This window comes from Mus musculus, chromosome 17, assembly GCF_000001635.26.
Source record: "Mus musculus strain C57BL/6J chromosome 17, GRCm38.p6 C57BL/6J".
In the NCBI taxonomy this organism is placed as follows: Eukaryota; Metazoa; Chordata; class Mammalia; order Rodentia; family Muridae; genus Mus; species Mus musculus.
The window spans coordinates 85,755,284-85,768,259 of NC_000083.6; the positions used below are offsets into that span (position 1 = coordinate 85,755,284).

Here is a 12,976-nt window from a genome sequence, read left to right on the forward strand (position 1 = left end):
TATGATACTCCATTTTCCTTGTGTGTACATATGTGTGTATGTTTATATTTGTGTGTGCACATACCCACATGCATACATATTTAAATAACTGTGTGCAGATGCCTACTATCACAGTATAAATTTATGTATCCATTCTCCTATTGATGAAATGTTGTTTTCTTTTTCTGATTTTTAGCTATTGTAAGTAAAGCTACTACAGCCTTTTAATAATGTCTTTTTGTGTATATACGTGTGGTTTTCTTTTGTCTTTGCAACTATCTCTGGCTTTTATGGGTCATACAATATGCATTTAATTGCTTTAACTAACTACATATGTCCTCCAGTGATATTAAAGATGCTAATTCCATTTTGCAGCCCCACCGTCCATGATGGAGAGGTCCTGTTATCATTATCCATTTGGTGGTGTCTGTCTCTTTAATCTTGGTCTCTCTGATGGGTGAGTTGTGGCAGCTCTTGGCTTCTAGCTGCATTGGAGTGATAGGTAGCAGTGCTGGGCACATTTTCATGTGCGTTCTGACTGATAGTCTTTCAAAAGTGTCAATACAAGGTTTTTGCACTGTACTGGCTAGTTTTGTGTCAACTTGACACAGCTGGAGTTATCACAGAGAAAGGAGCTTCAGTTGAGGAAATGCCTCCATGAGATCCAGCTGTAAGGCATTTTCTCAATTAGTGATCAAGGGGGGAGGTCCCCTTGTGGGTGGGACCATCTCTGGGCTGGTAGTCTTGGGTTCTATAAGAGAGCAGGCTGAACAAGCCAGGGGAAGCAAGCCAATAAAGAACATCCCTCCATGGTCTCTGCATCAGCTCCTGCTTCCTGACCTGCTTGAGTTCCAGTCCTGACTTCCTTGGTGATGAACAGCAGTATGGAAGTGTAAGCCGAATAAACCCTTTCCTCTCCAACTGCTTCTTGGTCATGATGTTTTGTCCAGGAATAGAAACCCTGACTAAGACAGGCACCTTTTTGCAGTTGAATTGTCTGACTTCTCTTTGGTCCATAGAGTTCTTCATGCATTTCAGAGCTGAGCTCTTTATCTCGCTGTGCCCAGATACTGGTACAAAAACTTTTCAGTTATCAACACGATTTATACTGGAGGACAGAAATCTTCTGTTTTAGTATAAAATTTTCAATGTTGTTTTCAAGACTATTATTATTATTTGGGGGGGGGGAGTTGAATTTAGAGCCTTGTGCATGTTCGACAAATGGTCTACCATTAAGCTACATCTACAGCTATTTAAAATGTTTTAATTTCAGTTGGGTTCACACTGAATTGCCTAGGCTGGCTTTCAACTCCTGATCTTTGTGCCTGGGTACCCCCAGGCACGTGGGATTACAAGCTCATGCCACAGGCACAGATAAGACTTACTTGTTTGTTTTAGCTCCTCTGAGTCCTTTGAATTTTCTTATTCAATTTAGATTCTACTAGTCAGTTCCAGCAATCAAACTTTCTGGGATTTTTTTACTGGGACTTCACTGAACTTACTAATTTATAATTAATATTATTAACCAATTAATTAATCAGCTTATTAAATCATTAATTCAGGAAGTATTGAGTCACCTTGCCCCTGATCTTATGTGTTTCATATATTCAACTTTTTTTGACAATCTTGTCTGTTGTGTTTTCAGTATACAAGTCTTAGGTGTATTCTTTGTTAAATTTAATGCCAGGTATTTATTTGATTCTGTCTTAAAGCTGTATTATCTTTGAATGTCTCCTTTTCCAGTTCCTTGTGGGTACTTTATAGAACAGCACATTTATGGTCATTTAGCAATAACTGGGATCTTAGTTCTAACAGTTTGCTTCAGCTCTTTCAAAACTCAGCACACATGTTGGCACCTGTAAGTAAAGACCACTTTACTGATTGAAGTTGCATGTAAAATGAGCCATAAAAAGTAGCCAGACAAGAATGCTTCTTTGGAAAAAATATTGGATAATTTAATTGGAGAAATGATTTGAATATGATTTCTCCCCAAATTATAGAAAATGTTTACCCGCACAGAAATGTACACACACACACACACACACACCAGACACATCAGCAGGTGTATAATGAATCACTTTCACTGCAAAGGCCAAAATATCCTTGTCTGAAAAAGAATTTTTGTCATGTTTTTACAAATTATTCATGAGCTTGGATGATATAAATTTTATTTATATCAAACTTTGCCTCTTGACGTCTTGGGATGTTTTTGAAAAGCAACTTTATTTTTGTGCTTATTTGCATAAGCACTCATGAGGTAAGCATAAGGTCTGGCTTCTATTCCTCCACTGGGCTTTACTGATACAATGCTCACGTTACTGATACAATGTTCTCCCTCGGTTGAATGCATTGTTAACTGCAGAGGTGGGGGGGGGGTCAGTTGAAAGGGTTCAGCCCCAGTCTTCAGTTGTATTGGACAACTAGCTAACCTTGAAGTCATTAGTCATTTTCTCCAGATAGTGGGATAACTTGGGTTCCCATTTACCTTGTAGTACCATAGTTTTGCTTGTAACAGACTATTTTCAAATATAGCAGCATCTTCTCTCCACCCACCACTATCTCAGCCTCACTCATCAGAGGGTGTTACTGCCAACAGCTGGACAGTGGAGGGGGAGGGGGAGGAGGAGGAGGAGGAGGAGGAGGAGGAAGTGGTGGTAGTGGTTGGGGTAGGATTTGGATTAGAAAAACCTGAGTCTGGTGGTGTCACTATGTGTGCATATCTGTGTAGCTGTGGTCACAGGAGATAGGTTGTAACCATTGCGCAGTTTCAGTGAATCCCCCTCCATTGTCTGCCAACTCTGGCCCCTACTCACTGTCCTTTCTTCCGTCTTGAGACAGGTGCTTTCCCTCTGTTCACACCAGACATTCCTGCACTGCCAGCCATCCATTCTCTTTTTCAAAAGACTAGTGTGTTCCTTATCTGGTGTCTCTGCCTCCACATATAATTTCCCTGTGGCCAGCACATTAATTTACAAAAACTAGGACCATGGAGCAAAATTTGCTCAATACACAGAACAGGAGAGAGAATGAAAAGACAGGTATCAAAGATGGGTTGCAACTAAACAGACACACTGGTTGTCGAAGTCTGAAGTGTGCCCTGCCTCCTCATTATATCACATTGGATTGCTTTCCAGCAATTACAGCTCTGGATTTATAATGTTTTGTAAGAAAGCATTAGGAATCTCAGCTGCAGTTAACCACAGGATTTAGTTTCCTCTTGGAAGGGACCTTATTTACTGTCACAGTATGAAAATCGTTCCATTCTGCAGTGTTCAATAAACAGAAAAAGACCCTAACATCTATATTAAATAGTTGCTAAGAAAGTAAACATTTCTCCCTCTGTTTTCTCCAAGCTGATTGAGCACCAGTGCGTTCAGAAATGCTTCCCAAGTCTGAGAAGTCTCCCTCCGTTCTCACAACCACTCAGCGTGGGCTCTTTTCCTGCCACTTGATTACAATTTGGCAGTAGTTTTCGAATAATTTACAAATTTTAAATTTCTGTGCCCCAAACACATGTGTTTGCAGCTAAACAGACTTGAAAGAATATGCAAATTGCACTTTCATGTCAAAAAGTGAGTGACTGCAGCTTCATGCTGGAAAAGTAAACTGTCACCCTCATGTTTGTGTTTAGACTGAGCCATGTGTCACTGCCCCGCATCAGACGACGTACAACATTTTCCTCGGGGATATTAGACGTAAATGTTTATGACTGCAGACAGACTGGGAGGGATTGGCACTTATTAAAAAATGACCCTGGAGTATTTTCTCTGGCTTCCACATAAATATTCCAGAGGAGTAGTCAATCAAACCAGATGGTGAGGCAGAGGAGTGTGAGCAGTGCACAGGACACTTGGGTCTCCTGCGTCCTGCCCCGTGATGGTGGCTTCCAGGAAGGTGATCAGGAGGCTGAACCCAGAGCCCTGTGAAGAACTAGCTCCTTCTCAGAGTGGGTGTGAAGCTGATGATAAGAAATATCTTCCTATAGTCAAGAGTCTCCGTCTTTCTCACTTCCTCCCCCAGATCCTTGGATTATTTACGCTTACATGCGTGTATGAAAATGGCCTTATGTAAACCAGGAGATGTTATTAAAAGATTAGCAAGCATATGAGAATTGCATCCCTTCCTTCACCATAGGGACCAAGCTCTGGTGCTTTATCCAATGGGATTGCTTCGAGTCTCACACTCAGCATCTTCTGTAGGTGGAGTTAGGGGGAAGGCCATCAGGTCTTCATAAAGGATGGGAATTGGTTCTTGAAGTGGAGAATAGGATTCTAGCATCTTAACTATTGAAGACATTGTTCTTGCCTTCAGTGCTTAAACCAAACTAAATCTAAAACCTTAGTGACCCATTAAGTTATACCGATAGTAGCCATACCAGTTGGATGACCATCCTTCATTTTTACCCTCAGTGCCTAGAAATCCAGGCACCTTACCCCACTACCAAGGGTATTTCACAGCCTCTCATCCCCCACAGCTGCTCTCACCGAGGCCACAAACATCCTCCGTGGTGTATGCCACCTGCTTCCACCTTTCTCACCTCTGAACAGTCTGGATGCTCTCGCCCACGCTCCCATGGCCAAGTCCCCTGTTTCTGCTGGCTTCCATGACACCACATTCATGTGGCTTCTCCTGTGGGGCTACTTGGTGTTCTCTTTGCTATTATTAGGTAGTCTTTATGTGTTGACTGCCAAACCTTACATGATAAGCTCAAAAGAGGCAGAAATGGTGTGTGTGTGTGTGTGTGTGTGTGTGTGTGTGTGTGTGTGTGTGTGAGGTGTGTGTCTTTGTGTATGTATGTGTGTCTGTCTGTGTTTCTGTCACTGTGTGTGAATGTGTGTTTGGATGCATGTCTGTTTATGTGTGTCCATGTGTATATACATGTGTATATGTGTCTCTCTGTGTATGTGTGTCTGAGTATATATTTCTCTGTGTGTGTCTGTGTGTGTGTCTATGTGTGTATATATGTATCTGTCTGTATGTGTATGTGTGTGTGCATGCACATGCTTGTTCATGTACTCATGACTGTGTCCATGTGTGTCATGGCATGTTTCAGGCTCAGAGGACAACCTTTCCTGACATCTTTACTTTCCACCCTGTTCAAGACAGGGTGTTTTGTTCACTGCTGCACATGTTCACAAACTCCTGGGGATACCTGCATTTCACTGCAGGAGCATTGACATTATAGACAAGTATCACTATGAATGGCTTTGCCTGTGTTCTAGAGATGCAAATGCAGGCACAAGCTCTACCCACTGCACCATCTCTCTCTATTGGAAAAAAAAACCTAACACTTCTTATTAAAAACACTCACCTAGGGGTATTAGGGATCGTCCATGGCCTGACAAAACTCTCCACACCCCTCCTTGTCCAAACGTTGATTGAGCATAGTGACGCCAATGCTGGCTTCTAATGTCTGGATAGGAAATGAACTTGAAAGTCATCACATTTGTCACAGTCAGTTGCAACAGTAAAGCTGCAATGCTTTCCCTATAAGATCAGGAACAAGTCCAGGATGTCCATTGCCCTCACCACGCATACTTGGCTCTAGTCATGGTAATCAGGCAAGGAAAAGAAAGAAGTCATCCAAATTTAAATGGAAAGAATACAGTTTTCTCTGTTTTCACATGACCTCACTTTGCATGTAGTAAATTCTAAAGAATCCATAAAAAATTATTAGAACTAATTATAAATGAGTTTAGCATGGTTGCAGGATACAGAACTAAGTTTTTTTTTTAAATAATCAACAAAACTTCTATAACACTGGCAAGAATAATAATTAAAATAATGGTACCATTTGTGATCGTAAGTTTTAAAAAAGATTTATTTATTCTATGTATGTAAGAACACTGTCACTGTCTTCAGACACACCAGAACAGGGCAGCAGATTCCATTACAGATGGTTGTGAGCCATCATGTATTGCTGGGAATTGAACTCAGGACCTCTGGTAGAGCAGTCTGTGCTCTTAACCACTGAGCCATCTCTCTTACTTTTATGATCATATTTTAAAATAAATTATTTAAAATAATTGAAAAGTAAACAAAGGAAGCTTACAGGTAGACACACTTGCTGCCAAGTTTGCTGGTCTGAGGTTGATCCTGGGGACTGAGAAAAAGATCTGGTTCCCACTGGTTGTCCTCTGATCTCCTTATATGTGCCACAGAGTGCACATGCCTATAAATATATATGTATGTGTGTACATATGTGTATATGTATATATATGGGCATGTGGAGGCCATTGTGCACACACACACACACACACACACACACACACACACACACACAAACTGTGATGGTTTGACTAGGTTTTGCCCCCATAGATACATGTATTGAATGCTTGGTCATAGAGAGTAGCACTATTAGGAGGTGTGGCCTTGTTGAAGGAAGTGTGTCACTATATAGTTGGGCTTTGGTGTCTCTTCCTATGCTCAAGTCCCATCCAGTGGGGAAGAGAGTCTCCTCCAGACTGCCTTCAGATCAAGATGTAGAGCTGTGTCTGCCTGGATGCTGCCATGCTTCCTGCCTTGACAATAATGGACTGAACCTCTGAAACTGTAAGCCAGACCCAATCAAATGTTGTCCGTTATAAGAGTTGCTTCGGTCATGGTGTCTGTTCACAGCAATGGAAACCGTAACTAATATATACATGTACCTACATGATATAAAATGTAACTAAAAATAAATAAGTGTAAAGGTAAGATGTATACAGTAAAAACTCCAAAAGAAATCATTGGGGAAAAAAAACTTTAGTAAAATCTAAATAAGTGGAGAAGTTATCTCGTATTCATGGACTGGAAGATGCTGACGTGTCAATACCTGCCAAGTTCATCAACAATACCATCCCTACTAAAGTCTCAGATGGCTTCTCTGTAGATACCACTGTTTTGGTTCCTTTCCTTGCTCTCATGATAAAATAGTTTAACAAAAGCACCTTTAGGGAGAGCAGGTTGATTTTAGCTCACAGTTCAAGACTATAGCCCATCAAGGCAGGAAGCCAAGACAGGGAGGCCTTGAGGAAGTGGGCCACATCAAATCCACAGTTAGGAAGCCTGTGCTCAGCCCACTTTGTCCTTTGAGTGGAGTCCAAGATCCCAGCCCAGGGAATGATCTCATTTATGGTGGGCAGGTCTTCTTACATCACTCAGTCTACTCAAGAGACTCTCCCACAGGCATGTCTTGGGATCTGTCTCCCAGGTGATTCTACATCTTACTAAGGTGACAGTTGAGATTATCAAACACACTAAGGGTAGCTCAATATTCTCATGGAACTCTGAGGGAGACAGGAAAGCTTGGGAAAGGACAAACTCAAAAGACGTGCTCTTCCAAATTTTAAAACACGCTACAGAGCTTTGGTAATCAAGACAGTGTGGCATTGACATAAAATTGTACCTGTAGATCACTGGAACAAAGCCAAGAGTCTGGAAATGAGCCGTTTAGTACAATAAATACTATCTCATAACCAATGCCACCAAGACCACTGATATACAACATACAGAGTGACTTCACTTCATTCTATGGAAGCTGAGAACCTCACTACTCCCTCTGCTGTAGATCTCTCCTCTGAGTTCCTCTGCTTTTCTTGCTTGAAGGTTTCAAAAGTACTGCTTACCCAGCATAATCCACGAAGGGCCTCCCTCTGCAAGACCTACAGCAAGGAGAATCAGAAAAAATGGCATGTGTTTTCAACAGACAAAAACTCAGAGGAGGACTGTCGGATAGAAGGACCAACGAGCGCTTCCAAGGTGCTGTATAACAGTTCAGCCATAGGAATTGCTGATGGAGAATCAAGTGTAGCTGAACTTAGAGCTTGAACCTCGGCAAGCTGTTCTTTCAAGAGCCTCTGTGGAGATTACTCTGTTGTGGCAGCCGACCTTCCTGGAAGTATTTAAGAACCTACACCGGCAAATGGGAAGGCCATTTGTGCCTTTTGAGTGTTTGGTGAGTGACACTGAGTACCTGACACTGAGGAGGTCTAGATTCTCCTCTATAAAGATTTTATGGTGGTGTTGATGGAAGGAGAGCATCTCACACGTGGCAGGGCTGTCTGTCTCACGCAGCTCTCCCGTGCTGCCAGCTGTTAGCCTCTGTGACACTCTGCTATGCTGTGCTCCAAATGACCTTCTTCTCCTGACAGAGACACTTCAGTGCCGTTCTGAAGAAGAGGCACCACAGCCTATCTTACAACTGCATGTGTGTTCATAAGAGATTCGTAAGCCACAGTCTTCCAACTGTTGTTTTCGCTTCCACTTGTCTGGAAGCTAGATTGGTTGGGTGACTCCAGCTGTCCTTTAAGAACATGCTGGGCTCTTACACAACCATGCTGTGACCTCATGCATACGCTCTCTATTGGGTGGTGATAAGAATTTGCACTTGGCCACCCTCAAGAATTATCTGTTCTTTCTCTGGCCCTACTCATCACCAGGATGTGACTCAATGGCAGTGAGAGCCCTTCTCTATATCTGCTGAAGAGCACAGTCCACTGAGCCCTTGGGAAGCTCTGAGAGGTGTGTCGCCAGAACACACAGTTTATCCTTCTTCCCAGGCTTTGGCTAAAGATGGCTTCAACCAGAATTAGAGAAGGAGATGGAAAGGGAGGAATTGTGGGAAGAATCAGTTTCTCATCTTTTCCTCTAATAAGGCGTCTGGTTGACCACATTACATCCTGTACATCCCGACCTTGCCTTCACCTTCTCCTTCTCTTCTGATAGTTTCCATTGTCTCCCACTGACTTCCTGAACACGGTCTAAGCCCATGCCTCTGCTCTTGGTGGCCAATGAAATAAGCTTAGCTGGTGTCTTAAATAGAGTTTTATTGCTGTGATGAGAGACCATGACCAAGGCAGCTCTTACAAAGGACAACATTTAATCGGTGCTAGCTTAAAGTCTTGGAGGTTCAGTTCTTTATTATCATGGTGGGAAGCATGGCAGTGTGCAGGCAGACATGATGCTGGAGGAGCCAAGAGTTCTACATCTTGATCTACAGGCAGCAGAAGGAGACTGTGTGCCTCACTGAGTGTAGCTTGAGCATATATGACCTCAAAGCCAGCCTCCACAGTGACATATTTCCTCCAATAGGGCCACACCTACTCCAACAAGGCCACACCTCCTAGTACTGCCACTCACTATGGCCAAACATTCAAACACTATTTCTATGGAGGCCATTCCTATAAAACCACATTTCATTCCCCGGCACCCATAGGCTTGTAGCTATAACATAATGCAGAAATGCATTCAGTCCAACCTCAAAGATCCCCATTGTCTATAACAGTTTCCACTCTGTCTAAAAGCCCAAAGTCCAGTGTCTCTTTTGAGATTCATGGCGATTTGTTAACTGTAATCCCTTATAAATAAATAAATAAATAAATAAATAAATAAATAAATAAATAAATAAATAAAAAAGACCACATGCTTCCAGCATACAATGGCATAGGATATACATGACCACTACAAAATGTAGGGAAGGAAGCACAGTAAGAAGATACTGGACCAACCCAAGACTGCAAACCAACCGAGCAAACTCTAAACCCCTCATCTCCATGTCTGATGTCAAAATGCTCTTCAGATTGCCTACTCTACTCCTTTCCTTGGTAGGCATACCATGGCTCTGGCATCCCTGACCTCTTGGGGGTCTCCAAGGAAATCCAGACTTCACCTTGCAGTTTCACACAATAGCATTTCTGGGCCTCCATGCAGGGACACCCCTGCCTGGCCTCAGTGACTTTCCTTAGCTGCTCAGGGCAATTCGACTTCCCTCTATCCTTGACTCTAAAGCCAGAACCATGTGGCTGAAATTGCCATGTTCTGCTGCTTTCTGGGGCTGGAACCTGCTCCCCTTGTTCAATTACATCTTCCCCAGCTTTCTGTATTCAGTGGTTTCCTTCACGGTTTTTCTTATTGAGGAAACACGGCTTTAGAAAAATCCAAATAAAATGATCACACCTGTGATCTTGGGAGGGCTGGGGAGGTGGAGGAGAAGGAGAAAGAAGTTCAAGGTCTTCTTTGGCCTTGAAAAAAATATATATATACACACACACACACGCACACACATACATACACACACATATATGTATACACACATATATAATATGTATATACACATATATATGTATATACACACATACATATATGTATACACACATACATATACACACATACATATACACACATACATATGTGTATACACACATATATGTGTATACACACACACATATATATGTACACACACATATATGTATACACACATATGTATGCACACATACATATGTATACACACATATATATGTATATACACATATATATGTATATACACACATACATATATGTATACACACATAATATACACACATACATATGTGTATACACACAGACAGACAGACAGACAGACACACATGTGTGTGTGTGTGTGTGTGTGTGTGTGTGTAGTCCCTCCTCCTCTCGTAGAGGATTATAGTTGGCCATGATACCCGAGTGAGCGTCTGGGAATACCATACCACAGCAGCATGGATCACTGAGTTTTGGGGCAGTGAGTGAAGAAGCAGAGCAGGGATATTGTGAGGATGAGGCACCGAGGGAGGGAGGGGGAACATTTAATGAAAAGATGCTCAAATGGCAGAGTGACCCAATCCAGATGTAACATCACCAGGACAAGAATGTGACCGTGGCCAGCTTGGATTGCAAGTGCTCCACAGCAGACAGCTTTGGTTTGGTTTGGTTTGGTTTTCTAAATAACTGACTATCATGGCCTCAAATCTCCACTAAGACCCTGACCTTGGGCTAATCAGTCTCCTAGTTTTGTTTTGTTTTTTATTTATTTTTTTTTTTCTTCATCTATAAAAGATGCAATTCTAATTGGGAGGGTTGCGATGGGTCCTGGAATCGGCAAGTTCCTATTTGCTTAGTGAGTTGTCAAGTGTAGCACCTGTACTTGACTCTCTCTTGTGTACGTCTAGGGCTGGGCCCTCTGGCAGCCAGGAACCTTGCCCTGCTCTGGAGTGCCTGGAGTGGAAGGTTCTTCTCTTCAAAAGCTGTGCCCAGTCATATTGGGTACCAGACACAGAGGGGAGGGCTCCAGGAATATAAACCTCTCTACCCTGTCCCTACAGAGCTTCTTCCTGGCCAAGGTACAAAGGAAGGGAAAGCCATCATGACCTGGTGTCTTCAGGACGTGAGTGTACAGCTATGCGGTCCCAGGACCTCAGGCTCAGAGAGTAAGTGTCTCAGGTGTGGCCACTGGGAGGGGTTGGGGAGGTCTTAAGGGGGGATTATGTTTTCCATTACACAAACATCTCCAATTTCAGCTTCCAATTTGGGGAAGCAAAATAATTTTGGCCCCCCACGCAGTATCTGTCTCTGGAATGGATTATCTGCTTTGTTAAGTTCAGAGACATTCTGATAAGGGTAATTGAATTAGGCTTCTCAGGACTGCACCGGGCAGGCTAGCAGCCTCAGTAGGGGGTCAGCTGGCTAGGCCTGAGGCTGTGCAGGCTCTCTGCACTGCACAGCAGCCCTCCTGCGGGTCACCACGCCTTGGGGTTGACCTTTGAAGACTGCTGAATTGTAGGGAAGCCCTTGTACTCTACAGAGGTCCCTAGCGCTTCCCTGGAGTCAGTTCCCAGCCCTTTGGAGGACCCTGGGGGCTCTCTAGTGAGAAGTGTAGCAGCTTTTCCTTGAGCCAGAGGAATTTCTAGAGGTTGAGGGAATGTCTGCCTGGGGACAAAGGAGCAGGAGGTCAAAGTGTGAACTATGTTGACCTAGATTTTTCCCAATTCCAGAGAGAGGCTTTCCCCAGGGAATCGCTGCACCCACCGTGTGATGCTGCCAGCACCCAGCAGTCTGGACAGGCAAAACAGAGCAGTCTGGACAGGCAGGAAGAGTATTTTACAGCGGCCAATCAAGTTTTCTTTTAAAAAATACCATTGGGTCTGAAATGAATGATTTTACCCCAATCTTGACTGCAGCCTCTGTACCCCATCTTCTCCTCTTCTCTTGTGACCAGGATTAAAGCACAGTCTGTTTGCCACACAGCTCTTCAGCGCTTACTGTTTTTTTTTCTCCTCAGACCAGGGGTTAGGAAGGCGAGGAAGAGCAGAGCTACTCACTCAGCAAAGCCCCTTCCTTCCCCCAGGGTTAACGACTCTCAATTCCCTGAAGCCATCTGGTCTTACCCAACACTTCCATTTGTGTCTATATCCCTCAGCTCAACTCCTGTCATCTAATGAGGACACTGAGCTCCGTTGTTACAATAAACAATGCCGATCCTATTCTTTAAATATGTGTGTGTGTGTGTGTGTGTGTGTGTGTGTGTGTGTGTGTGTGCGCGCGCTTGCACGCACACACTTATGAGTTTGAAAGGTAGGCATTTACTACAGCATGTGTGGGAGTCAGATAGCAACCTTGGGTGTCGACCTTCACTTTCCACCTTATCTGAAACAGGCCCACAAGCGTCTGGAGATTTCTTGTCTTTGCCTCTCTTCTCACCATAAGAGCGCTGCAAGTTAAGATGCTCACAATCACAAATGGCTTTGTGTGGGTTCTCGGGATCTGAACTTTGGTTCTCACAGTTGCGCGGCAAGCTCTTTACCTCTTGAACCATCTCCCCAACCAAAACTGGCGCCATTTTAGAGACCATTTGAACAGATGGAGGTTAGAACCTGCCTCATAAATTTATCTCCTATGTGATCTTTGTAAGTTAGTAACCTGGGAAAAATGGCAGTTACCCAAAGATGCCCAGACTTTCTTGGTTCATCATGTCCTTGGCATCTCAGCAGGTTTGGTTTGGTTTTGACATTGTCTCTAGCTCTAAAGAATCACTCAAAGGTTCAAAAAATGCATTTGAGGTATTTATAGTAGCAGCCAAAAACTTGTATTAAAAACAAAAAGTTAGGTTTGGGGAGATGGCTCAGTGGGTTAAGTGCTTCCCCAGGTAATCGTGAGGACCATGGCTTGAATCCCTCTAGCCCAGATAAATGCCAGGCAGGTGTAGTGGGCTGACTTCAATCCC

The 12,976-nt window shown here is 43.2% G+C and overlaps 1 long non-coding RNA gene across 1 annotated transcript; it reads left to right on the forward strand.

Moving 5' to 3' along the window:
* Positions 1 to 845: 845 nt before the first annotated feature.
* On the forward strand, positions 846 to 11,963 carry Gm41644. The gene is made up of 3 exons (XR_877075.1): positions 846 to 871; positions 11,079 to 11,183; positions 11,748 to 11,963. It is a non-coding gene; the product is annotated as a predicted gene, 41644 (long non-coding RNA).
* The last annotated feature ends 1,013 nt before the right edge of the window (positions 11,964 to 12,976 follow it).